Source organism: Phoca vitulina, unplaced genomic scaffold (assembly GCF_004348235.1).
Source record: "Phoca vitulina isolate PV1807 unplaced genomic scaffold, GSC_HSeal_1.0 scaffold14, whole genome shotgun sequence".
NCBI classification, from domain to species: Eukaryota; Metazoa; Chordata; class Mammalia; order Carnivora; family Phocidae; genus Phoca; species Phoca vitulina.
The window spans coordinates 30,931,875-30,956,783 of record NW_022589717.1 but is presented as its reverse complement, the minus strand read 5'-3'; the positions used below and the strand labels follow the sequence as shown (position 1 = coordinate 30,956,783).

Sequence of the window (24,909 nt, the reverse complement as noted above, 5' to 3'; positions counted from 1 at the left end):
TACAGAATGTATATGCCTGTCTAGTCAGTTCTGGCTGCAGCGCAAACAACAGGATTGTTGTAACTAACATAGATTGTGGCATAAACAACAGAAATTTATGTTCTCACAGTTCTGGAGGCTAACAAGATCAAGATCAAGGTGCCAGCATGAAAGGTTTCTGGTGATATCCCTCTTCATGACTGTAGGCTGCTGCCATCTCATTGTGTATTCGTATAACTTCTTTTGTGTGTGTGCACGCAGGGAGAGAAAAAGAAAGAAAACTCTCCCATGTTTCTTCTCCTAAGAGCTCTAATCCTATCATGGGAACTCCACCCACATAACCTCATCTAAACCTGATTATCTCCCAAAAGCCCTATCTCCAAATACTTTCATGTTGGGGGTTAGGGTGTCAATATATGAACTGGGGAGGGGAGTGGGGTGGGGAGACACCACTCAGTTTGTAGTAATGCCTGTGTCTTGGACACACCACAACCCCATTCTCATAGCTCAGCCCTAATGAACATTTTCCAAAGCAACCTTGTAGGACCCCTCCCTAAGAATACAACCAATCCTTCTATAACAAATTATCGTGTCTCTTTCTTCATAACAAATGTCAAAGATGAAATTGTACATTTATTTATGTGGTTACCTAATAACATTTCATATCCCATATTCTGTTGTTGTCTTTGTGGAAGAAGGGACATTATCTTTTTCTGTTCACCCTTATATCTTCACTGTCCAAAACAAAGCCTGATATAGAGTAAGGGAAGGATAGTTGAAAGAAAGGCAGGCAGGGATAAGGGGCCTCCACCCTAAGAGGAAACCACCCTTAAAAGGATTTTATATCACCCTGGAAGGAGCTCTCCACCCTTTCCCACATGATAGGCAGATGACAAAAACCTGATTGGGTGACAGATGCAAGGAGGGTTAATCAGATTAAAACAGCCCTCCAACAAGCCCATAAAAACCCCTAGATCTAAAAGCCAAATCCACAGCCCTCTCGGGTCCCCTCCCTCTTCAGGAGCATTGTACTACAACTCAATAAACTTTGCTTTGTAGCCCACCACTCTTCATTTGGTCTACCTCTTCATTCTTGGAAGAAGCGTGACCAAGAACCGCCATGACCTAGAACCGCGGGCATTAAGGGAAAGAAATCCTGTAACATAAGTATTCAACATATATATGCCAGATGAAATAATGAATGGGAAAATTAGTTCCTAATTTAATTTCACCACTTCCTAGCTATAGGACTTTGCCAGATTACTTAATTTCTCTGATCCTCAGTGTTCTCATCTTTAACATAAGAGTAACAACTACCTCCTGCTGTAGATCTAAAACTTCTAGTGCAATCTGTGGCCAATAGTAAGTGGCAATAAGTGTTATTGATGAGAGATTTTACCACATGGTTTAAATGCCCTCATAAATGCTCTAAAATTTAAAAAAATATCTCTCTGATTAAACTTTAATCAGGCTGGCTCCCCTGAGCCCCCTTCTCAATGAGGCCCTACCTTTCAATCTCTATTCTTGTGGAGTTCAGTTCTTTTTTTTTTAAAGATTTTATTTATTTATTTATTTAATTGACAGAGAGAGAGACAGCGTGAGAGGGAACACAAGCAGGGGGAGTGGGAGAGGGAGAAGCAGGCTTCTGGCCGAGCAGGGAGCCTGATGCAGGGCTCGATCCCAGGACCTTGGGATCATGACCTGAGCTGAAGGCAGTCGCTTAACCAACTGAGCCACCCAGGCGCCCCTTGTCGAGTTCAGTTTTAGCAAGAATCCTGCTAAGTCAGTTTAGCCAGGATCCTCCATCTTTGGTATCTGATCACCCTCTATATCTGATTGAATTCCTCATCCCCCACCCTGGATGTCTTAACACCCTGGCCTGACCTCAGCAAGAATCCTGTCAAGTCCCTTTAGCCAGAATCCCCCTAGCCTTGATGCTTCCTCTCAGTAACTGTTCATCCACTGACTCCCACCTTGTTCCTTGGCTATACAATGCTGTTTTTCCTTATTCAGAGTTGAGCTTGATTTCTCTCCCCTACTGAAAAGCCCTATTGCAGTAATCCTCTTGAATAAAGTTTTCCTTACTATCTTCAATAAGTGTCATGGAAAAATGTGTCTTTAACAAAACTATTTGAAACAAAATAAGTTTATTTTATTCATTGTTATCTAGACCCAAGTGAGAACTTTATGTCACTGAAAAACAAGGAAAATAGGGTATAATTAAGGGGAAAGAAGTATCATAAAATCTGAAAAAAAAATCAAGATGTGATGATTCTAGTAAGATTGAGAAAATCTTTTTTTTTTTTAAGGATTTTTATTTATGAGTGAGAGAGAGAGAGAGAGGGAGAGATCACGTGGGGGGAGGAGCAGAGGGAGAAGGACAAGCAGACTCTGCACTGAGCACAGAGCCCTATGCTGCAGGGCTCGACCCCACAACCCTGAGATCATGACCTGAGCCGAAACCAAGAGTTGGACACTTAACTGACTGAGCCACTCAGGTGCCCCAAGATTGATAAAATCTTACAGATAAAAAAAAATTACATTTAGAATAAATTATTGGTAGACAAAATTATCATATATGAAAATAGAGTAGGAACCAGACTATAATTCCCATAACTGTGTGGCTCCTCTGAACTCAATTCAATGCCCTTCGGGTCCCAGGAGAAAAAATTCTAAAAGGCCTATCATAAGAGGAAAACTGCTGCTTTTGCCCATATCAGAAAAATTATTACTGGAGGATCAGAATAAAAGAGATCAAAGCTATTTCATGCCACTTGCCTTTGCACTTGAGAGCAGGTTCAGGAGGTAGAGCAGAAACTGTAAGACAATACTATGCTCCTTTGAGGGCATAATTACTTTTTAAAGGGGGGGATTAAAGAAGTCAATAAACCAAGATATAGGATGCTTGCCTATCATCTCACAAAATACAGTAAAATGTAGCCAAATACAATTATGTTCTTTATAAGAAAGTATGGATGACTTTATTCTGCATAATATATCAAAGAGCTTAGATCAAGGTCACTATAGTTTTAGGTTTTAATTATATATCACATGCATTTCAGATTAATAATATTCAAAGTCTATCAATCAAGATTCTGGCATTTAGTGATCAGAAATATACAAATTGGTTATAACCTCTATAATAGAAGCAATTTTAGCTCTACCATGTTCAGGAGTAATATGTGACTCCCAGGGGAGTGCCTCTCTATTTTCCCTTTGTGTATTTAGCATTCTTGCATTTGTTTGTAGTTATTTCTTCATTGTTCATCTCTCTAACTAAGCTGTGAAACTTTTGCATATAAGAACATGGTATTGTTTTGGTAACCTTAAGATCCAGCACCTGAATAGAATAAAAGAACAGATTTACTATACATTGAGAAATGAGAAAACTTAATATTTTCAATAATAGCAGTCACCATAAGTAATATTTATAATTGTAAAAACTTATTAAATTTAACAGAAGTTGATAATAATGTACAAGTTTATGAACTTGTTACTACAGAGGATTAAAAAAAGATACAAAAAACCCCGTATCTTTTTATTTTCAGTTAATCTACAGTGTAATAGGTGATGACATGTGTGAGACGAATTATTAAAAAAAATGAGACTAGTGCTATTATCAACAAATTTGTAGATTCAAAGGACAGATGACTTATGTAAGTAGTCTGAATAATGGCCACCCAAAAAGGTCAAATACTAATCCCTGGAATATGTAAATCTTGCCTTATGAGGAGAAAGGGCCTTTGCAGATGTGATTCATGATCTTGATTTGAGAAGATTATCCTGGATTGAGTAAATAGGCTCTCAATCTAATCACAGTGTTACCAGAAAAAAGCAGAGGGAGGTTACACAGACAGAAGAGAAGGTGATATGAAGATCAACAGAGAGAGATTTAAAGATGGCAGCCTTCCAGGACCAGCCAATACCTTATTTGAGCCTAGTTCCTTATGATAGATCAACCATGAGCTCTCAGATTCCTCACAATTATTCCACCAAGGTGGAGGCTGCTATCAACTGCCTGGTCAACATGCACCTGTGGACTTCTACACCCATGTCTCTAGGCTTCTACCTCAACCTTGATGAGGTGGCTCTGGAGAGCTGCGCCATTTCTTCCATGAGTTGGCTAAGGAGAAGCACAAGGGTGCTGAGAGTTCCAGGAAGATGCAAAACCAGCACAAAGGTTCCGTCCTCTTCAGGGACCTGCAGAAGACTTCCCAAAATGAGTGGGGTAAAACCTTGAACATTATGAAAGCTGCCCTGGTTCTGGAGAAGAACCTGAACCAGGCCCTTTTGGATCTGCAAGCCCTGGGTTCCCCCCACCCTGGGGAAGACTCTTATTTCTGTGCCTTCCTGGAGAGCCACTTCCTAGACGAGGAGGTGAAACTCATCAAGAAGATGGGCCACCACCTGACTAACTTCTGCAGGCTGGCTGGCCCCCAGGCTGGTATGGGTATCTCTTCAAAAGGCTCATCCTCAATCATGACTAGGAGTTTCTGAAGCCCAGCAGCCTTGGAGGGGCCCTTCTGGCATCCCTCTGGTGCCAGGGCTTGTGTGTGAGCCTTTCCCTGCAGCTCCTGGGCAGCTTTTTAACCACCCTGGAGTCCTCTCCCAAGCAGTGGACCAAATGGAAGCAATAAAGCTTTCTGCAGCAAATAAAACAAAATAAAGATGGCAGCCTTGAAGATTGAGGTGATGCTGCCACAAGCCAAACAATGCCAGGGGCCACCAGAAGCTGGAAGAAGTAATGGGACAGGTTCTACCCTCGGCCTCTGGAAGGAGCGTGACCCTGCTGACACTGATTTCACCCTTCTGACCAGAACTGTGAGAAGATAATATTTCTGTTGTTTTAAGTCACCAAGTTTGTAGCAACTTGTCAAAGCAGCCACAGGAAACTAATCCAGCTTTTAAATAAGCGATAATGAAAATCGCACAGGAGAGACACATTTAAAGAGTAATGTAATATTATGTAATATTCATATGGAAATGGAGGCTGACAGGGGAGGACTGAGGGTGGAGGAGAGTGTTGCTGGCAGAGTCGGTAACATGAGCAGAATTCAGTCACAGTCAAATTTCGTATTTATTATGTTGATTAATTACAGGAAAGTGCTGTGTTTTTGTTTTTGTTTTGTTTTGTTTTTTAGAAAGAGAGAGAGAGCGTGAGAGTGTGGGGGGGGAGAGGCAGAGGGAGAGGGAGAGAGAATCCCAAGCAGGCTCCATGCCCCAGCACATAGCCCAACCATGATCTCACGACCCTGACATCATAACTTGAGCCAAAATCAAGAGTTGGATGCTTAACCAACTGATCCACCCAGGCGCCCCTCCAGGAAAGTGATGTTAATAGACCAAAGAGAAATGCTGTACTGTTCCCAATGAAGTAAAGCCACAAAGCCATAAATCTCATATTTAGTGGCATACATTTTATATGTCAAGCACTGTTCTAAATACATTATAAGTATTTGTCCTGGTCAATTGCGGCTGCTTTAACAAAGTACCATATACTGTGTGGCTTATAAACAACTGATATTCTTTTCTTGACGTTACAGAGCCGGCATGGTCCAATTCTGAGGAGATCCGTCTTTTGGGTTGCAGACTGCCAACTTCTTGTATCCTCACACGGCAGAGAACGGATAGAGAAAGCCACCTCTTGTGACACTAATATGAGCACTAATCCCATTCTTAAGGCCTCCAGTCTCATGACCTCAGCAAATCCCAATCACCTCCCAAAGGCCCTGTCTCCTAATACCATAACATTGGGGGATACCATTTCAACACGTGAATTTTGTGGAGACACAGACATCGAGTCCACCACATTTATTTACATAAAAATCACAACATCTCTAGTATTATTCCTACTGACGTATAAGGAAACTAAGGCACAAAGATGTTGAAAGCAACCTGACCAAGACAACACCAAGAATTGTGGGCTTTTCACCACTGTAGGTCACTGCTACTCCTGCCTAGTAGTTTAGTTTGGTTTTAAGGGAATAGAGGGAATAAGGAGGATCAGGGTAAAAATAATCTGACAGTTCATTTTAAGGATAATAATATTAATAAACCTTATTCTACTCCCAATCTAATTTGCCCTCTATTATATCATTTGAAATTTAAATGGACAAGCATATTCAACTTAATTATTTTTCTTTACTGTTTTCTTTCCAGTATCAGGAAAAAATACATGTAAATTATTACAATTTATTTATAATTGGAGAATGAAAAGTAAACCAATGCTACACATCATTGGCCTCATTTAAGAAAAATTCTCTTCAATGTCATCCTGAGCTTTATTTTCATTGGGGAATTTTTTTGCCTACCAGAGGAACAGGCATTTTGATAAACAAAAGTTTTTTTTTTAATTTAAATTCAATTAATTAACATATAGTGTATTATTCATTTCATAGGTAGAGTTCAGTGATTTATCAGTTGTATATAACACCCAGTGCTCATTACATCATGTGTCCTCCTTAATGCCCGTCACCCAGTTACCCCATCCCCCACCCCCTCCTCTCGAGCAACCCTCAGTTTGTTTCCTATGATTAAGAGTCTCTTATGGTTTGTCTCTCTCTCTCTCTGGTTTTGTCTTGTTTTATTTTTCCTTCCCTTTCCCTATGCTCCTCTGTTTTTAAAGAAGGGTGTTTAATATTTCAATGGAATTTGTCAATTTTCAACAAGAACAAATTACCATTTTTAAAGGAGGCCTAGTTCCTATAATAACACATTTAAGTATGTTATCACTGAAAGAACTTCTTAGGGTGTTGTGAGAAATTCCAGTTTGGAGTAGCTGATGACTAAAATAATTGAATCTGAAGAGACCTAGGATTCACACACTTTGATTTTTGCTTTCTGACCAAGCATAATTCTTCATACTCTTTCTTTCTCACATAGCTTTTGTTTTTGACTAACAAAAATGAATGACTATTTTCAATAATTATTTGTACGAACTGTTGAGTTGACAAAGAAGTTAAATGTGGAAGGACCAATGTAGGTCAGCTTTCACAGAGCAATTTGGTCTCTTGGTGGCCATGATGGTTCAGAAGATGGCTCTTAGCTTTATGGCTAAGAAACATACTGCCATCAGACACAGAGGTGATCAGGCAAAGATAAAGTGATAAGTTATCCAAATTTGTAAAACACTGTTACATAAAGCCAATCCCAATTTTTACTCATGCAGATGGTTCATGCATTCCTCATCTAGTAAAGAAAGTATAGAGTGAACATGAAATTACCATCTAAAGATTGTTTTGTGAATAGGGACCTGGGGTGACATAAAGGGCAATATCATCAAGCTCATCAGAATCTATGCATACTTTTTTTTATTGAAGTAGAGTTAACACACAACGTTATGTATTCATTCTTAATGTGACAAGGATATGTCTGCTAAGCAAACTAGAACACTTTCAATGGACAGCACTAAAGACAACAATAAAAAATGCTTATTGACAAGTACTCCTTTTATATAATCCATAGAAGGTGGCATGGAAATAGGATGATGAGCACAAACTTTAGAGTCAAATTCTGCTGTTGCTATGTGATCTTGAGTAAAATCTATTCAGATCCCAATTTCCTCACCTAAAATGGAAGCAATAATATCTTTTTCATGGAGTTTTGAGAATATTAAACTCAACAATAAAATTAACATATAACAAAGTGCTTTTCTACCTTTTTGCAGAGCATTTTTTTCTGACAGTGATATTCCCATGTATTCCCATCAAAAGAGTATAGACCATATATCATCTTATTTTTTCTATATTTCCAAATCTTAACCAGCAACATAGCTATACAACATAGTTTATTGTGAAATATTTTTATACTGATAAACTACATTATTAAATGTTATTTCTTTCCCTTTCAGAAAGTAATTTGCTCTTGAAGATATTAGGACTCCACCCTATAGACTTCACCATTAACAGTGACATTGACAAGATAACAGTCAGCTATTATTGACTTTTGACTCCCATGTGCAATTTCTTAATCTTTGACCATATGTCTTAAAAATAAAAGGCAAACATGGGTGACACACAAAACTAAATATCAACTAAGCTTTTACAAAATAAGAAAGAACATAGCTTTAAATTATAGTTTACATTTACAGCTATTTTTCCCAAAGAAAGATTCATGGTATAATTTGGTACAGACATGTTAACAAAGCTTTGCTATCTGAAACCATAGATTATGACATTCAAATATATCCAGTTTGGGAAATGGGATACATCTTCTTGGCTTAATTAACCACAGTCAATCTTATAAGCTCTTTTGAGAACAATTGAAGAAGAATGGTTGGTTGTATGTTTAAAACCTGGACTGTAGGGTCATCTCTGACCCTAATATATCTAATAGTCTATGATTTTGAGAGGTGCCTTACTTTGGAGTCTTAGCTTCCACATCAATAAAGTTGAAATGTTGGGATTATTTTGAGGACTAAATTCTAGCATATGTAGCTTACTTTACACTGCAACTGACACAGAAAAGCTTACTAACTGCTCAATCATCTTTATCAATTGAAGTAATTTGTTAACCTCAGGTCTTTAACCCCAAAGCATACACGTCTGTTTACATATATACATAGGTACATCCACAAATACACTTAGAAACACACAAAACACTAAGCAGCCGCAGTACAAATGTAAATAGACCCTCATGTAACTCAGTAAGAACGTAAGTAATATTTAGTTTCCACACATAGCTAGAACTACAAGAAACATCTCTATCCCACCTCTTACTCATGAAGCGGGGTCAAGAGAATTCATGTCAACATAATTAACAATATGTGTCACCATCTATTAGAATCAACAAACAACCCTGTGGCTATTTGGCATCAGAAGCAACACAGAAAAGGCACCTAGTGGCAAAGACATGTCACTGTCTATTATTATTAAGAGAACAAAATAGAATCTCTCTCTGATTATAAAGTACATTCCCAGTTTAAATTTAGCACCATGCTCTTTTTGATTATGAAGTTTCACATTCGGATGATTTTAAATCACATGAAGTGGTTTTGTATCGTGAGCAGCAGGTTAACTAAGAAAGCCAAGAGAAAAATTTTCAAGTAGATATATATTCCCTCTGGTACTTTGTCCTCTCCTGAGAGCAAAATGGAGCTAAATAAAACCCATGACATGTGAAAAGTGAAAATATGTTATCACCGTTTCAAGTTCAAGAACTTAGGCTGTTTTCATAGGAAGGCAAACCAATACAACAGGATGGAATTAGCCGTCATCTTTTGGAAGAGCTGCTAGGCAGATACATGTTAGTTTAGGGCAGTACTGTATGCCCTGCTAAGAGAGTGCAGTAAAATACATTGGCAATCCCTCTCAGTCTCTCTCTTTCTTTTTTTTTTTTTTTTTTTTTTTTGGCAATCCCTTAATATTTTAAATAAAGTTTCGTGGACTAAAAGTCAGTCATTAAAGCATGCTTTTATTTTTATCCCTCTGATACTGAATTTTCACACTGTGTGCCAACACATTACTTCCACACTGTGTGTAACACAATCTAAAACAATTTTTTGGCTAAAATTAAGAAGGACGTCCATCCGAGACATTCTCACAGGGATCCCACTCACCACCACTTCTTCTTTTTGCTGTCTTGTTTATTGCAGCCTTAAAAAACCCTGCAAGCCTGGGGCGCCTGGGTGGCTCAGTTGGTTAAGCGACTGCCTTCGGCTCAGGTCATGATCCTGGAGTCCCGGGATCGAGTCCCGCATCGGGCTCCCTGCTCGGCAGGGAGTCTGCTCCTCCCTCTGACCCTCCCCCCTCTCATGCTCTCTCTCTCTATCTCATTCTCTCTCTCAAATAAATAAATAAAATATTAAAAAAAAAAAAAAAAAATTAAAAAAAAAAAAACCCTGCAAGCCTCAAGTCTGAATTGAGCCTATCATCTGAGTGTTCTGCTGGTATATTCCAATTATGCTGCAAGGCTGGAGAAAATCACATGAGAGTAGTGATGGGTGCCCCTGCAGAGTCATGGGCTCCAACCCCGTCTGGGGCCTTGGTGCAACCCAGCAACCCTTCATGTCCTGGTCAGTGTGATTTTCCATTGCCTTCAGCAGTCTTCTCCAAACTTTGACTTCAGTGTCCAAATCTACTACCCTATCGCCTTCTCTGTCACTTATAGTTTTATTTCCTATCATCATTTCATTTGCACTTCATTAATTTCTTTATCACAGAAAGAGAAGCCTTCCTAGGAGGTCTCCCTTGAATGTCTTGCTGCATAGTGCGCATAAACTTCAGCTCTTCTGACTCTCTCTCAGTAGAGGAAGAAACACCACTTCCTGCTCAAATTAAATTTATCCACCCTTCTCCTCCATGTCTCTGGGACTTCAGTTCACCATATATCATCTCTCCCTCCATAGCTTTAGAATTGTTCTTATCTTTCATAATGTAATGATGACAAAGGGTTCTCAATTCACAACAAAAAATTTAATCTCTCTTGACTCAACATCTCTGTGTAGTCATGGGCTTTACCAGTAGCTGTTGGAACAGTTGTCTGTGTTTGTGGCCCCTTTCCCAACCGTCCACTGCTCAGTCCATTGCCATCAGGCTTCTGTCACCACGTCTTTGCAACTCCTCTTTGTAAAGTCAACAATGACACCCTTGATGTATTATCTAATGAATTATTTTCAGTCCTTACCTTAATTTTTTTGTGAAATTTTGAGCTCTGAAATTCTTTCTTCAGCTTTGGTGATTCTTTCCTCTATCTCTCTGGCCGCTCCTTCTCACTCTCTTATGCTCTCTCTTTCTCTTCTGTCCATCTCCAAATCCTATTTCCCATCACTAGCCAGAGGGCCTGTGATATCGCTTCACCCAGTTTTTATTGCTTCATACAAAAATGACAGTGCAGGGGCACCTCGGTGCCTCAGTCGTTAAGCGTTCTGCCTTCGGCTCAGGTCATGATCCCAGGGTCCTGGGATTGAGTCCTGCATCGGGCTCCCTGCTCAGCGGGGAGTCTCCTTCTCCCTCTGCCCCTCCCCCTGCTTGTGCTCTCTCTCCCTCTCTCTATCTCTCGCTCTAATAAATAAAATCTTAAGAAAGAAAAAGAAAGAGAGAGAGGGAAAGAAAAAAAGAAGAAACAAAGAAAGAAAAAAGAAAGAAAGAAAGAAAGAAAGAAAGAAAGAAAGAAAGAAAGAAAGGAAGGAAGAAAGAAAGAAAAGAAAGAAAAGAAAAGAAAGAAAGAAAAACTTCCCTTTACCAGTTATAAACCTCTATCTTCCTTAGTCCAGGTCCTTATCAAATCTGATTATTACAGTAGCCTTCTAAATGATTCCCTCCCATCCTTATTATTGCTGCCAAAGATAGTTATAAAATATAAGCATGATTATGATACAACCCAGATTAAAATATTTCACTGTATTCCCATTTAGTTACGGTCGTCTAAACTACTTTAACAACTAGGCCCAGTTGTAATGACCCAAACATTGGTGATGTAATAGTTTAGATCAGGTGTTAACCTCTAGGCTGATAGAGCCTCTGGCACCTTCAACACGTGGCATCCAAGGTTATCCAGAATCTCACCATCCCGGAGGGCTAGAAAGAGAAAAGAGAATGGGACATCCATAGGGGAAGCACCTATCACTGCTCACTTTTCACTCACTGGAGCTCAGTCACATTGGCTAAACCCTGTTCTGAGGGAGGCTGACATACAGTTAAGCTATAACCCACGGGGAAAAAAAGAGAGATTTTGGTTGAGAACGATCAGTCTTTGCATTATTTCCCCATGGATTCAAAATACATTCAAATTCCTTCTCTTACCATACAAAATCTCTCTACTTTTTATGTCACCTAGGACTAACTCCTCCACATCGGTCCATCAATCTCTGCTTTTGCCATAACCAACTTACTTTCCTCAAACTTACGCTCAACTAGACCTTCACGGCATCCGTGATGTTGTTTCCCTCTGGCTCATCACGTTTCTCTACTCCTCCTTCTTTCCTTTAGCTAAATTCGCCCCTTTATTACCAGTTCAGATCACTTTCCGTGACACCTGATTGGATGTGCATCACCTCTGGCTGTGTTTTCACAGCCCGCTGTACAGAGCACTGAACAAAGTGATAGAGAGGCTTAGGTTTTCTTGTCCATTTGCCCATTGACTGCAAATCCTGACAGAATCTATTCATTGCAATGATTATGTAAGATAATGTTTCTTTTAATACATTCAAAATTACCCCTCTGCTTATTCTAAAATTAATTAAATCAGGCCCATTTTTTAGCCCCCAATAATTCAGTATTAAAGACAAATTTGATATTACTAATGATTTTAGACTTTTGCATTTGCCAATTAGATGGTTCAGAAATTATCCTCTGGCAGTGTCTGCGAAAACGTGTTTCTTGAGCTCTACTTATTACCAGTTTTATAAAAATTAACAACTCAGGCCCGTGTGCTATTGTCTAATTAAGCATGTCATAGGAAGCAGAAATATAACATAGGCACACACAACCACAGTTGCAGGTGTGTATACACTTGATTATGAGTAGCTTATATTTACATCTGCATAACTAAGACAAATCACAAATTATTTGGGGGCATCTGCAATTGGGTAGACCTCACATGTTGTACAAAGAAAACTTTGATTAGAATTTAAATAAAATTGATTTTAAAATAGTTTTTCCTTGGTTCTGCATAAGTCAAAAAAATAGGTAAATTTTAAACACCAATCTATATTAAGAGATAATAATATTTTAAGTGAAGATAATTTACTGAGCGTGTGAAAATTTACTCAAATAAAATTTTATTATAATTGTAACAAAGTATTAGATTCAGAAGACCTGAATTACATTTTTACTTTCCTAACTAGTTTACAAACTGTATGATATTGGGAAAACTAGCAACCATAATTTTTAATATTCTCACTTATTAACTGGAGATTTGCCTCACTCACAGAGTTAAGAGATCAACTCTATGGAGAAACTATGAAAAAAGAAAGTATTATTGAAAAAAAAGTTATCTTTCCAAAATCTTATCCAATGACATAATAGTATTTTGTGGCAAACTAGCACTGAGTCCTAGGCCAGGTTATATTTGAAATTCAGAAGGCCATTTTACCAATTTACAAGTGAATAAACTTCTCAATAAAGGAAGATCTCCATGTGTGTGGAGTTTGTATGTGAGTGTGTGGGCAGCTTTTGGGTATACACACACATATATATACTGTGGTGTGGGGAAGTCAGTAGAGGGAGGGGTTCTTTCTGGCACAGAAGAATAGGAACATTACTGATAACGTTGCTAATTGCCAGCACATAGTGATAAATGTCACCCTGACTTTTATTGATTTTATTGTTTTTAATTCTCTAATGACATGTCCCTAAATAGCCTGCACCCCAGAGTGACCGGACCTCACTGCCCCCACCATTGGTTACATCCCTGTCCATATGTGTATTTCTTCACCAAAAGCACTATCATTAACAGTGTTCTCACACGAAAGCACCGCTGTAAAAGAGAGATCTATCCCATTAGCTTTCAATGACGTGGGGCAACAGTTTTTATGGCAAGCTATCTGAAACTCTGAAATGTACATCTAATATACCTTCTAATACTTTATCAAAGAAAGTTGTCTGCTGGTTGGGGGCTCCATTAAAACTATTTTTTTAAGTTAAAAAAAAATCACAAACTACCACATTCCCGTGTCCTCTCGCTCCCTACAAGTAGATTCCTGTTTCCCTTAACAGCATTCTTCCTCTCCATAATAATTGTAGAAGCAGCTACATGAAAATGCCTGACGATTTCTCATTCCTTTTAGGAACTGTGTTTACTATCCGGATGACGACAAATGCTGGTTCTGTTTTCAGCGCTTGGTGTTCTGTTCTGTGCCAGGGGTGGAGCGCGCCCGTCATCACAAACGGGATTTTTTGAGGCTCTGCTCCGTCTACTTCCGCTGTAGGAAGCCAAGTGGTGAGGCTTGGCTTTCTTGCCTCTTTGCACAGATGCTTCTGTCGCTCTCCTGGGGAGAGGTTAAGCCCCTTGATCTCTATCCTTCCTCAGCAGGATCACTTTTTATCTGCTCTGCACCCCAGGGGGACAGTGGCTGCCTTTTCTGTTATTGATAAATTAATTAACAACCTTGGAAGCCCAGACCCTTTGGAGGGATTCTAAAATCCTCTCACTTGACGACTTTCACTAAGTAGAATATGTTTATCCATTTCACAGGACCTATATTTTTAGATCAACGACCTTTGGGTGTATGATTCATTCTGATTTCATTTTTTTCCCAGCGGGTGCAGTTTCACATATGCCTATTTAAAAACAATAAAGCAAAGCAATGTTTTAAATGGAATATAATCTATTCTACACCTGTTTCCTTAGGCTATTTTGATGGATGTGAATGGTTTCTACGATAAATTATCTTTCATAAATAATAGACAACTAAAATATATAGTCATTTCCCATTAAAGTTTCACATGAATATTTTGATTTTAAAACCAGTCAATTGAATGTAATTTTTTTTGCAGAACAGCCATACATCCAAAACAAGATATTTTTAGTTGAAACAACAAATATTTTCTAAACATAATTTGTTGGGGCAAGAATTTATTTTGTAGAGTTTTCTCTAGTTTTCTCGTCTCTTTATGTAATGAGAAATAAACCCAGATAGTAATAAATTGTGTAACACAATCTACTTACATGATTTCATCCATTTTGGTCACCAGAATCTTGGTTGTAATATTCACATAGGTTCCACATAGATCTTGATATCTCTATGTAACAATAAGAAAAGGTAACATTCACCTGGAGACAAGATCAAAACCATAAAAACAGTCTCTGGAGCATGATGCATTTACAACCCAGAAATATAATTACAGGATTTACTATAAATATAAATATATTAAATATAAATATTTTCATACAATTATTCCAGGCCTTAGGAGGGATGAGAATTATTTTTATTGCAATCTAAACTGAAAACTGGTTCCCCCTTGAAAAAACATGTGTTCTCCATGACACTTTTTTTTTCTTTTTTAAACGTTGCCTGATCCTTCCTCTTTCCTGTTGTCTTAGCTACCACCATCACCACTACTATTACCCTCTTCATTTTAAAAAGCACTAGAAGCTTAATAGGGGTCTTGGTGTTTATTTGCTTCTCGCCAAGATTTCAACATATGTACCTGCTGAATTTCCCCTCAGAATTCTACTGTTTACTTCAGGATCATCAATGTCTACCCAAACACATACTACCACGTCCATGCCCTTTGCCAATTTCTAATCAGAAAGAGCTGTAAACACTAATATATAGAGCTTCAGAGTAGCTCATTTTACCTAAACAATTGCATTAAGAATGAAAAAAAAAAAAAAGGAAAAAAAAAGAAGAAAAAAAGAGAAGAAGATAGCAGGAGGGGAAGAATGAAGGGGGGGAAATCGGAGGGGGAGATGAACCATGAGAGACGATGGACTCTGAAAAACAAACTGAGGGTTCTAGAGGGAGGGGGTGGGAGGATGGGTTAGCCTGGTGATGGGTATTAAAGTGGGCACATTCTGCATGGAGCACTGCGTGTTATGCACAAACAATGAATCATGGAACACTACATCTAAAACTAATGATGTAATGTATGGTGATTAACGTAACAATAAAAAATTAAAAAATAAATAATAAAAAAGTAAAACAGTCAAAAAAAAAGAATGATGAATAGAAAAAAAGTTAATATATATTTGTTGTATTTTACAACATTTGCAACAAACTGTAAATAAAATGGTATACAAGAACTATAAAAAAAAAAAAAAGAAGAATGACTGATAGCCACAGGTAGGAGGTGAAAAGGGCAGGGTATGGGGGAGGGAAGAGAGACATATGTATGGTTCTAGAGTCTACAGTGCACCAGAGAGCTCACAGCAAGACTATGTTGTGCATGGTATTCACACATCCCTCCACCTTAGTAATCGTCCTACTTAAGTCCTTGCTCCCCCTACTTTTGGGGCTGTTTGGGACTGATATAATAGCTTTCAAAGAGTAAACAAAATATCAGAGAACCTCAAACTTTTTGGACTTAAAGTTGTTCTCATGTCAAAGACCTTTAATGTGTGTTGTTTTACTTTTCTGAAGAGAAGACTCTTAGGACTGGAATTATAACCTTTCATAATTGTGTCCTAAGCAGTGCATATATTTTCTATTTCTATTCTCTGGCTTTTGGTTTCTTCTCACCAACTTTAGGCCAACGATGGCAGAGAATATTTCTAGGGCTAGGTCTTTGTAAAAGTGATAAATAGATGTATTCTATTCAGTCCCCATTACTCTTCTTTTAAGCTACTTCTTCTAATTAAGGCTTGACACATTCAAAACACAATTCCCAGTAACATAAACCTAGAAGCAGTCTAGCAAGCTAATTCCCTAGCCCTTTGGTCTTCGGATTTTGTTAGACTATAAGCTTCTTGAGGGCAGAGACCATATCTTTTTTTTTAAATCTGTATTTGATCTCCAGTGCCTAAAAGAGTATTTACCCCTAAGTAAGTGAGCAGTAGATACTCAAATGAATGCATAAAAAATGATAAACATTTTTTAGTTCATTTTAACATTGTTTTTCTTCAAGATCATTAAAATGTTTGAGAATTCTGAAAACCCTTAAACAAGACTATTATTGATTGAAAGCATAGTCTTGAACATAGCAGCCCAGTGGAGCAGCTACATCATATTCTGATTCTTGCAGAAATTACGCATCCTCATTAATATTAAATATAGACATGCATAATTATTGGCAATGCTGTTGAGGTGTTCAGGTAACTAAACTAGAAAAGAACCTGTAATCAGAGTAGGCTTTTCTGTTTGTCATCTTTGTCCTTAATAATAAGCCAAATGTGTTCACCAGGATCCTCATAGCTTTAAAATTCTGATTTTAAAAGACAGAAATAAACATGTTAATAACTTGTACTCAAGGCCTCTCTGGAATTCTGTCTTTAGCAATAACTCTGTGGAGGGAGATTACCTTATAAAAAGTCTTATTTGTCATTTGGGTAATTGATCCTTCTACAGTGGAGTCCAAATATACTAACTTTGGGGGAAAAATGTTACTGCCCTATTCCAATGTATGAGGACTCCATTAGAGATCGCAGAGTTCTGAAGAGAGAATTCTTGTAGGGAACAGAATGAGCCCACTGATCACTAAAAATAACTAGGAATATTTACTAAAAAATAAATAAATAAGTGTTGGCCATATAAGTAATACAAATAATCTTAGAGAAAATGTGTTGGTTTTCATCCTATGATAATATTGAGTTTCTATGGGTATTTGTGTGTTGGCAAGGGAAGGTAGGAGGAGCGCCAGTTATTTTTATATAGTTATGCCCACAATAGCTCCAAGTTATTTATCAGATGCAATATAAGAAGATCATTTGGCTATCTGAAGGTTCCAGAATTTTTTTTCAGCTTTTCAAAATAACCGAGTTTTAGGGACATATGGTGAAATGCTAGCAATTTTTTAGTATACACACCATATATACCACCTCCCCACACCATCATTCACACACACACACATACACACACACACACAATACAGAACTTTTAATTTTCAAAGTAAATCTGTCTTCTGAATTTAATTACTGGATCGTCAACACTAATAAAATCAAAAGATGATGGTCAAAGATTCACACTGTGTAGTGCTACATAATCATTCCCCTGATGGTCACACTTGGTGGCCTGTGTGAAGAGTTGCTGCTTGGCCACATAAATACTGGGAGATTTATGGGTGAGGTTTTTGTTTTGTTTTGTTTTTTTCCCATTTGTGGCATCATGTGTATTCTATTTTGTTCACACTTTCCTGGTTTACTTACTTTATGATCAGTTACATGCCTCTGTGAGAATTTGTCCTAGGGTAAGGGCCCGATATATGACCACAAGACAGCAAAAATAAGAATGACTCATACAAGAAGGAATCTTTAACTGTAGTGATTGGCCTTATTTTAATTAAATGAGTTTATTTTTCAGCACACAACATTCGCAGTGATAAAGACTGCGTACCTTTGAACTAGTAATATGCTTTATGTATCATAGCTTCTGCAGAGAAAAGACATTCTAGTCTCGCCCAGGTCCTGGAGGAAAAATATGGAAAGAAAGGAACAAATGATGAGTCAGACCAAAGGCTGCATGAGTTAGCCATTGATGCGAACTCACAGTGACTTCCAGAGCTCGTGAAGTTCACAGGCAGCTGCAGACCTTCGCACACGTAGATATGCCTGAATACACTGAGCAATTTCTCACTCTCCACAATCTGGGGGGCCTTTTCATTTCTATATTTGATCAGCAAAGGTCATTCTGCACTTACTCATCATTTCAAGTTAACAATAGCTCTGCGACTTATGCTGTACTACCAGTAATTGTGTATAATTCTACCCACAAGAAATCATGTGAAAGATGAAATCATTAAGTTGAGATGAGATTAAGGTCAACCTCATCATAATGTTAAATAACAAAAATGCAATTTTAAAACAGAAGTTCTGTTCCAGCTATACAGAACAATAGGAACAGATAAGGGTCAGGGAAACTGGGTTCCAGTTTGAGTTGTGCCAACTTGTCACCAACTTTAAAGGAGTCACGCAGCATTTCAGGGCCTTTGTCTCCTTACTTACATAGCCAATGAGTGGGATAGCGTATCTGCTAAGTCTCTTTCCCTACGTAGCATTTCTTTTTGTAAATATAAGACCAGTTCTAGCTTTCTGTCATCTCTTTTTGGAGGCTGTAGAGAGGGACAGGTAAATCCCTCTAGTCCTGTACCACCTGAGGCTTAGTTCGGGGAGGAGGGGCTTTCTGTCACAAAGAACCATTTCAAGCTTCTGCAGAAAAAGATGTTTCTGAGAGGCATTAAAATTTTCTTTAGTGGGACGCCTGGGTGGCTCAGTCGTTAAGCGTCTGCCTTCGGCTCAGGTCATGATCCCAGGGTCCTGGGATCGAGTCCCACATCGGGCTCCCCGCTCAGCGGGGAGTCTGCTTCTCCCTCTCCCTCTGCTGCTCCCCCTGCTTGTGCTCTCTCTCTCTCTCTCTCTGACAAATAAATAAATAAAAATCTTTAAAAAAAAATAAAATAAAATTTTCTTTAGTGAAAACAACTTACCTCATATTCCCAGTGATGATATTTGAAAGACCACTAAAATTCTCTATTCTGGGTTAAATAAGTGAGGAAGGTAGTAAAATGCAAATGTTATCTGGGAGAACAAATATGCTAGACCAATTTTTTTTTTTTTTTTTGATTTTCAATCTCAGGACTCTTTTGTACTCTAAACAATTTTTGAGGACCCCAAAGACTTTTTTTTAAAAGTATAGGATATAAACATAGAGACAGTATTAGAAATGAAAACTGAGACAATTTAAAAATATTTCTTAACGTTTTTTAAAATAGTAATAACAAACATGTTAGATATTAACATGAGTTGCCTGTTTTATGATAAGTAACTCTATTTTTCCAAACAAAAAATTGTTCATTTTATAAATGTCTCTTGTGTCTGGTTGAACAAATTGCAGCTGCATTCTCTGATTTATTTTTACATTCAATCTGTTTTAATGTGTTGTTTTGATTAAAGTATTTGAGGAAAATTGAGCTCTTCCAAATACAGTTGGAAAAGGGAAGAGTATTTTAGTAATCTTTTCAGATAATTGTGGGTATACTTTTTGATACAACACCAAAACTCAACAACTTGTATTTCTTTGAAGAGTACCTGGATTACAAATCTGAAGCCATACAAATAACTATTTGCATTCGGATACATTGCAATCCGTTGTTCTATCTTGCCCTTGGAATAAGTCTTTTCCCGTGTTTTATTTTGTAAGACCATACACTGAACATTCTCAAATATTGGTTTGCTAAATAGTCAAGAGCTTCCAAGTTGAGTAGACGATATCAGAGCATCCTATTCACTAATATCACCATCAATCTCATCAGGAAAGTTTTTTAAGTATTAGGAAGCTGGCAGGCTCTCAAGAGCTGACACAGGTTTTCAAAAACTCTAGTCTTTGCCTGAGAGCTTGAATTTTATCATTGACAACAATAACCATTTGGCTCATTCTGTTCATTTTCACAAAAATATCTGTCAAATGCCCAAGTGTGAATAACCATGGTTTGTCAGATATCCTTTCAAGTAAAAATATGGTTCTAATAAAAAAGCCACTTGTTGAGCTCACAGCTTAATCACACAAGAGCTTGTTCTAAAGACAACCATCCTCCTTTGGAACGAAGCAGCTCTTTATGCAAACTTCTCATTTTGTCGCACAGGATGTTAGAAGACTTTCCCTCAAGGATTGAAATGTAATGAAATAAATAATGTTCATTGCTTCATCAAGGACATTCTTAAATGAAAGTGACTTTAAAAAATAGCCAATTTGTGGCAGTAAAATATACAGAGAACTAGTGGTCTGGTGTGACTGCTTTGATTTAGATGAAGATGTTAACAGTTTTACCTATCATGGCTTTTATATCATTGCTGCAGAGGAAACAATGAAAAAGGCAAAATAAGATAAACTAAATAAAATAAAATAATCATTTTAACCCTACAGATCTCTTAAAATGATGTCACAGACCTGTGGTCCTAGAGTTCTGTGGTCAAAGTTTGAGAACTACTTCACAAGATTAATACTGTCAAGTAGATATAATTTATCACATTACCCGGAGCATGAGAGGTGCTGGTTGGACCTCCTGGAGTCCTTAGCAGAAAATATTTGACAGATGGAGGCAAAGAAACTAGCAAGAGGGAGAAGCTGTTAACAGAAAAGGGAAAAGCTTTTTATATTTAATGTCTTCCATAACTGAGTTTCTCCATGTACTATTGTCCAGACCTTACAGAGGAGGGGGTGTAGGATCCTTGAAAGATGAAAATAATCAGAAACTGAAAGCCTGGCTTTAAGTCCCGATTTTCTTTGTGGACTGAAAGAAATCATCTAATATCTTTGAAACTGTTAATTCTTCCTTCGAGAGTATGTAAACAAAACCATCTAACTTAACTACTTCAAATGTATCTAACGCCTTACAATTTATCATATCTTTTGAACTGGTAAATTCACTGCAGTGAAGTTACCCAGGGATGTAAGGCCCAGAAACTGAATGCACAGGGGTGTTTCCTCCTATGTTATGTGTAAAAATTAAAGACCTCCAGGCCAATAATAGCAGATAACCACCCCCCCCAAAAAGCAAATAAATAACTATGGTGAATCCTCTCTGCAATGTTCCATAGCATTTATAATTATATACATGAGGATTATCCAAACGTGTGTGTCACACTGAGGGCCACACTTGCTTCAAGTAGCAAGTAACAGATACCCAATTGCTAGTGACTTAAATAAATTTTGACTTATTTTTCCCATCAAATAAGTTGTCCAAGGTAGCTGGCTGCTGGCTGGCTTTGGCCCAGCTGCTCAAGAAAGACATCCAGAAGTCAGGCTCTCCACTTTTTCTTCTCTATTATGAGCATCATGTTGACAGTTCATTTTTTTTTTTTTTGACTTATCACCTCATAATCACAATTTGGCTTCTACAGATGACACTAAAGCCAAATTCAAAGGCAGGGAGCAAAGCAGTAAATCTGATAACAAGAGATTTTCTCCTTGTCTGCTTGACATGCATCCCCATACATACATCTCAGTAAGCAGAACTGGGACACTGTCCCCCTTACTACACAGAACTAATGTGAAGATGGGAAAGGGAGTTGGAACTGGATCTGCCACAATAAGTTACATGGGAAAAAAAGATATAATATTGTATGAAAAGTATGGTCACAAATACATTTTAGTAACAAAGCAAACATACTGGCATTTGAAAGTGACTGGAGAAGGAGTCAACACTTAATACTAGTTTTCTTAAGTTACTAGGCTATGGGCAACTTATTTATTTTTTATTTTTCTTTATTTTTTTCTGTATTCTGGATTTGGTCTCCTTGAGGACTTCTTCTGAATATCAGAGATGAAGTCTCCTATATTTGATGATGGATGTTCCACTCAGTGCCGTCAAGCAAAATTGAAAACTATATATGTGATTGTCTTCACGTGTATCTGCTGTGTGCAAATAATCATATGTTTAGCCTGATGATATAAAGCCATCACTTTTGTATTCTGTCCTGTCTGCAAACATGCTCTGATGAAACTATAATGTGTGTTGTGAATACAGGCAAACAGCAAACCAATTTGTTCTGCTTCCAAGTTTAAATTATATCCGAAATATATCCAAAATCTATATATATACTCTATATCTGAAATATCACAAGCTTTTCTCACACCTTTCCTCATCTCCTCCTTTAATTCACAGATAACTAGCCAAACACTAACCATCTTGGAATTGGCTTTAAGATTAGATTATGTTTAATGTAAGTCTGTGTCCTTTGACCTACGGATGCTTCATCCATATTTCCTGTTGGTTAAAAAAATATGTTTATAGTAAAATCATCCTAATGACCCCATTCTGTTTCTGTTACTGCTGCAATAATTGAGCTAAATATGATTTGTGTTTTAATCAGTGTTTCCATTCTGCTGGTCGTTAAGTTTTACAGAGCAGGAAACCTCATCCTAGGAAAGATTGAGCTCTTTTTGGTAAAGGACAGCAGTAGCTTGGAATGTGGTAGCTCTACAAACCTCTGTAACACCAATCAACTATTCTTATGAAATAGTATGATATTTATGGAATAAATATTTTAATACTTATCATGAGTTGGTTTTCCAACTAATGGCTAATAATTTAATGTTGGTCTCCTATTTGGCCCCCCACCTTTAAGTTCTTACTTTCAATTCATTCTTATGTTGCAACTTTTTGAAAAACAAAAACCACCGAATTAGCTCCACATTTTTTAATTAAAATTTTAACAGGTAATTCTAGACTCACATGCAATCTTAAGAAATAATACACTCCCATTCTTTTTTTTTTTTTTTTCCTATAACCACTTCCAACAAGTACTGATGAATTTCCTCACTCACAAAGCTTTGAAACCTCACTCCCCAGCTTCAGTGTGAAAAACTGACAATAGGATTCAAACCCACATGTGAGGACAGACCCCAGTGGATTAGCAGTCCATCTCCTTAACCACTCAACCACCTCATCACTTATAAGAAATAATAAAGAGAGATCCCATGTGTTCATCCAACATCCACCAATGAGAAAATTATGGCAATGCAAAAATATAACACAATGCAATATCATAAAGAGCATACTGGTATTTTTAATCAAGATGCTAAACAGTTTCATCACCACAAGGATGTCTCACATTGTACTTAATAGCCACATACTGTTTTTTTAAGATTTTATTTTTAAGGGTGCCTGGGTGGCTCAGTCAGTTAAGCATCTGCCTTCAGCTTGGGTTGTGATTTCAGGTCCCGGGCTTGAGCCCCGAGTCAGTCTCCCTGCTCAGTAGGGAGTCTGCTTCTCCTTCTCCCTCTGCCTCCTCCCTCCTCATGTTGTGTCTCTCTCTCTCTCAAATAAATAAAATCTTTAAAAAATGTTTTTTTTATTTTTAAGTAAAAATACACCCAACATGGGGCTCACACTCACAGTCCCGAAGTCAAGAGTCACATCCTCTACCAACTGAGCCAGCGAGGTGCCCCCCCCATACACTTTTCTCTTACTCCCACCCTCTCCTTAACACCTGGTAACCACTAATTTGTTCTCCATTTTGGTAGTTTTATCATTTCAGGAATGATATTTAAATGGAATTACAGGTTATAACCTTTGGGGATTGGCTTTTTTCACTCAGAGTAAATTTCTCGAGATCCATCCAGGTTGTTCTATGTATCAATAGTTCTTTTGCTTTTATTGCTGAGTAACATTCCAAGGTATGGATGTACCAGTTTGTTAACCATTCACCAGTTGAAGGACATCTGGGTTGTTTCTAGTGATTAGTGACTTTAAATAAAGCTACTACACATGCTTGTGTAAAGGTTTTTGGGTGAATATAAATTGTCTTTTTTTTTCTTTTTCTTTTTATATAGAGAGGGAAAGAGGAAGAGAGAGAAAGAGAGAGAGAGTGCGAGAAAGAGGGGCAAGGGAGGAGTGGAGAGAGAGGGAGAGAGAGAGAATCTAAAGCAAACTCCATGCCCAACACAGCGCCCAACACAGGGCTCAATCTTACAACCTTGAGATCACGACCTAAGCCTAAATCAAGAGTTGGAAGCTTAACCAACTGAGCTACCCAGGGTCCGTAAGTTTTCTTTTCTCTGGGATAAATGCTCAAGAATCCAGTTTTCCCTCTCAGCTGCTGTTGACTCCCAAGTTTGGAGAGCGAGTGGGAGTTGGTCTCAACTGCTGGGATGGGTTTGGAGTTCCAGCTCCCCACTAGGTTCCACCAGTAACTCCCTGCCTGGGACTGATAAGAAGGGGACTGATAAGAATGCCTTGTGATTGCTTTCTCTGTGGCCTCTACTACTAACTATACTTAACACCTCTAAATACCAACACTACTAACATTATGTGGACTCATTACCACCCAGTAGGATGAAAGCCCCAGGTCCCTACCCAGCTTTCTCTGACATCACCCTGGAAGGGAGATTGGGTGCTTTGTCACAATCTGGCAAAGGTGGAAGGCTAAGCTCCCCACCTGACCTCTGCTGGAAAGGATGGGGGTAGAACCACATTTTTTTTTCTGTGTGATTGGCTGAAATAGACCTGTTATTGTCTAATAGTTTTCTGTCTTGCTCGGCTTCTCCTCTCATGGTTCTTTGACTAGAGAGAGAGAAAAGGCTATTGTTGGAGGTGTTCTGTTTGGTTCTTTTTCTTCCGTGTCTCTTGGTGTTTCTGGATTGCTGGCTTCTTCATCTCCAAGCTCAGGATATATGAGGCAAAAGTAAAACCCAAATAATTCATCACCATGTTGCTCCTTGGATCCTTAGGTTTGTAGCTGGTCTGCCTTCTTCTCTCCACCGTTTAGTGTCTTCTTACATTTCCTGTATGTGTAAACATACAGATTTTACTTGGGAAAAATCAAGAAAAATATATCTACTCCATTGTTTTGGAAGCAAAAGACCAGCTCAAGATCAGCTTATTTTAAGGAATAAAA

General features: G+C 38.0%; 1 pseudogene; it reads left to right on the top strand.

Moving 5' to 3' along the window:
- Positions 1-3,940: 3,940 nt before the first annotated feature.
- Positions 3,941-4,466, top strand: LOC116637586 (annotated as a pseudogene).
- Positions 4,467-24,909: the final 20,443 nt, after the last annotated feature.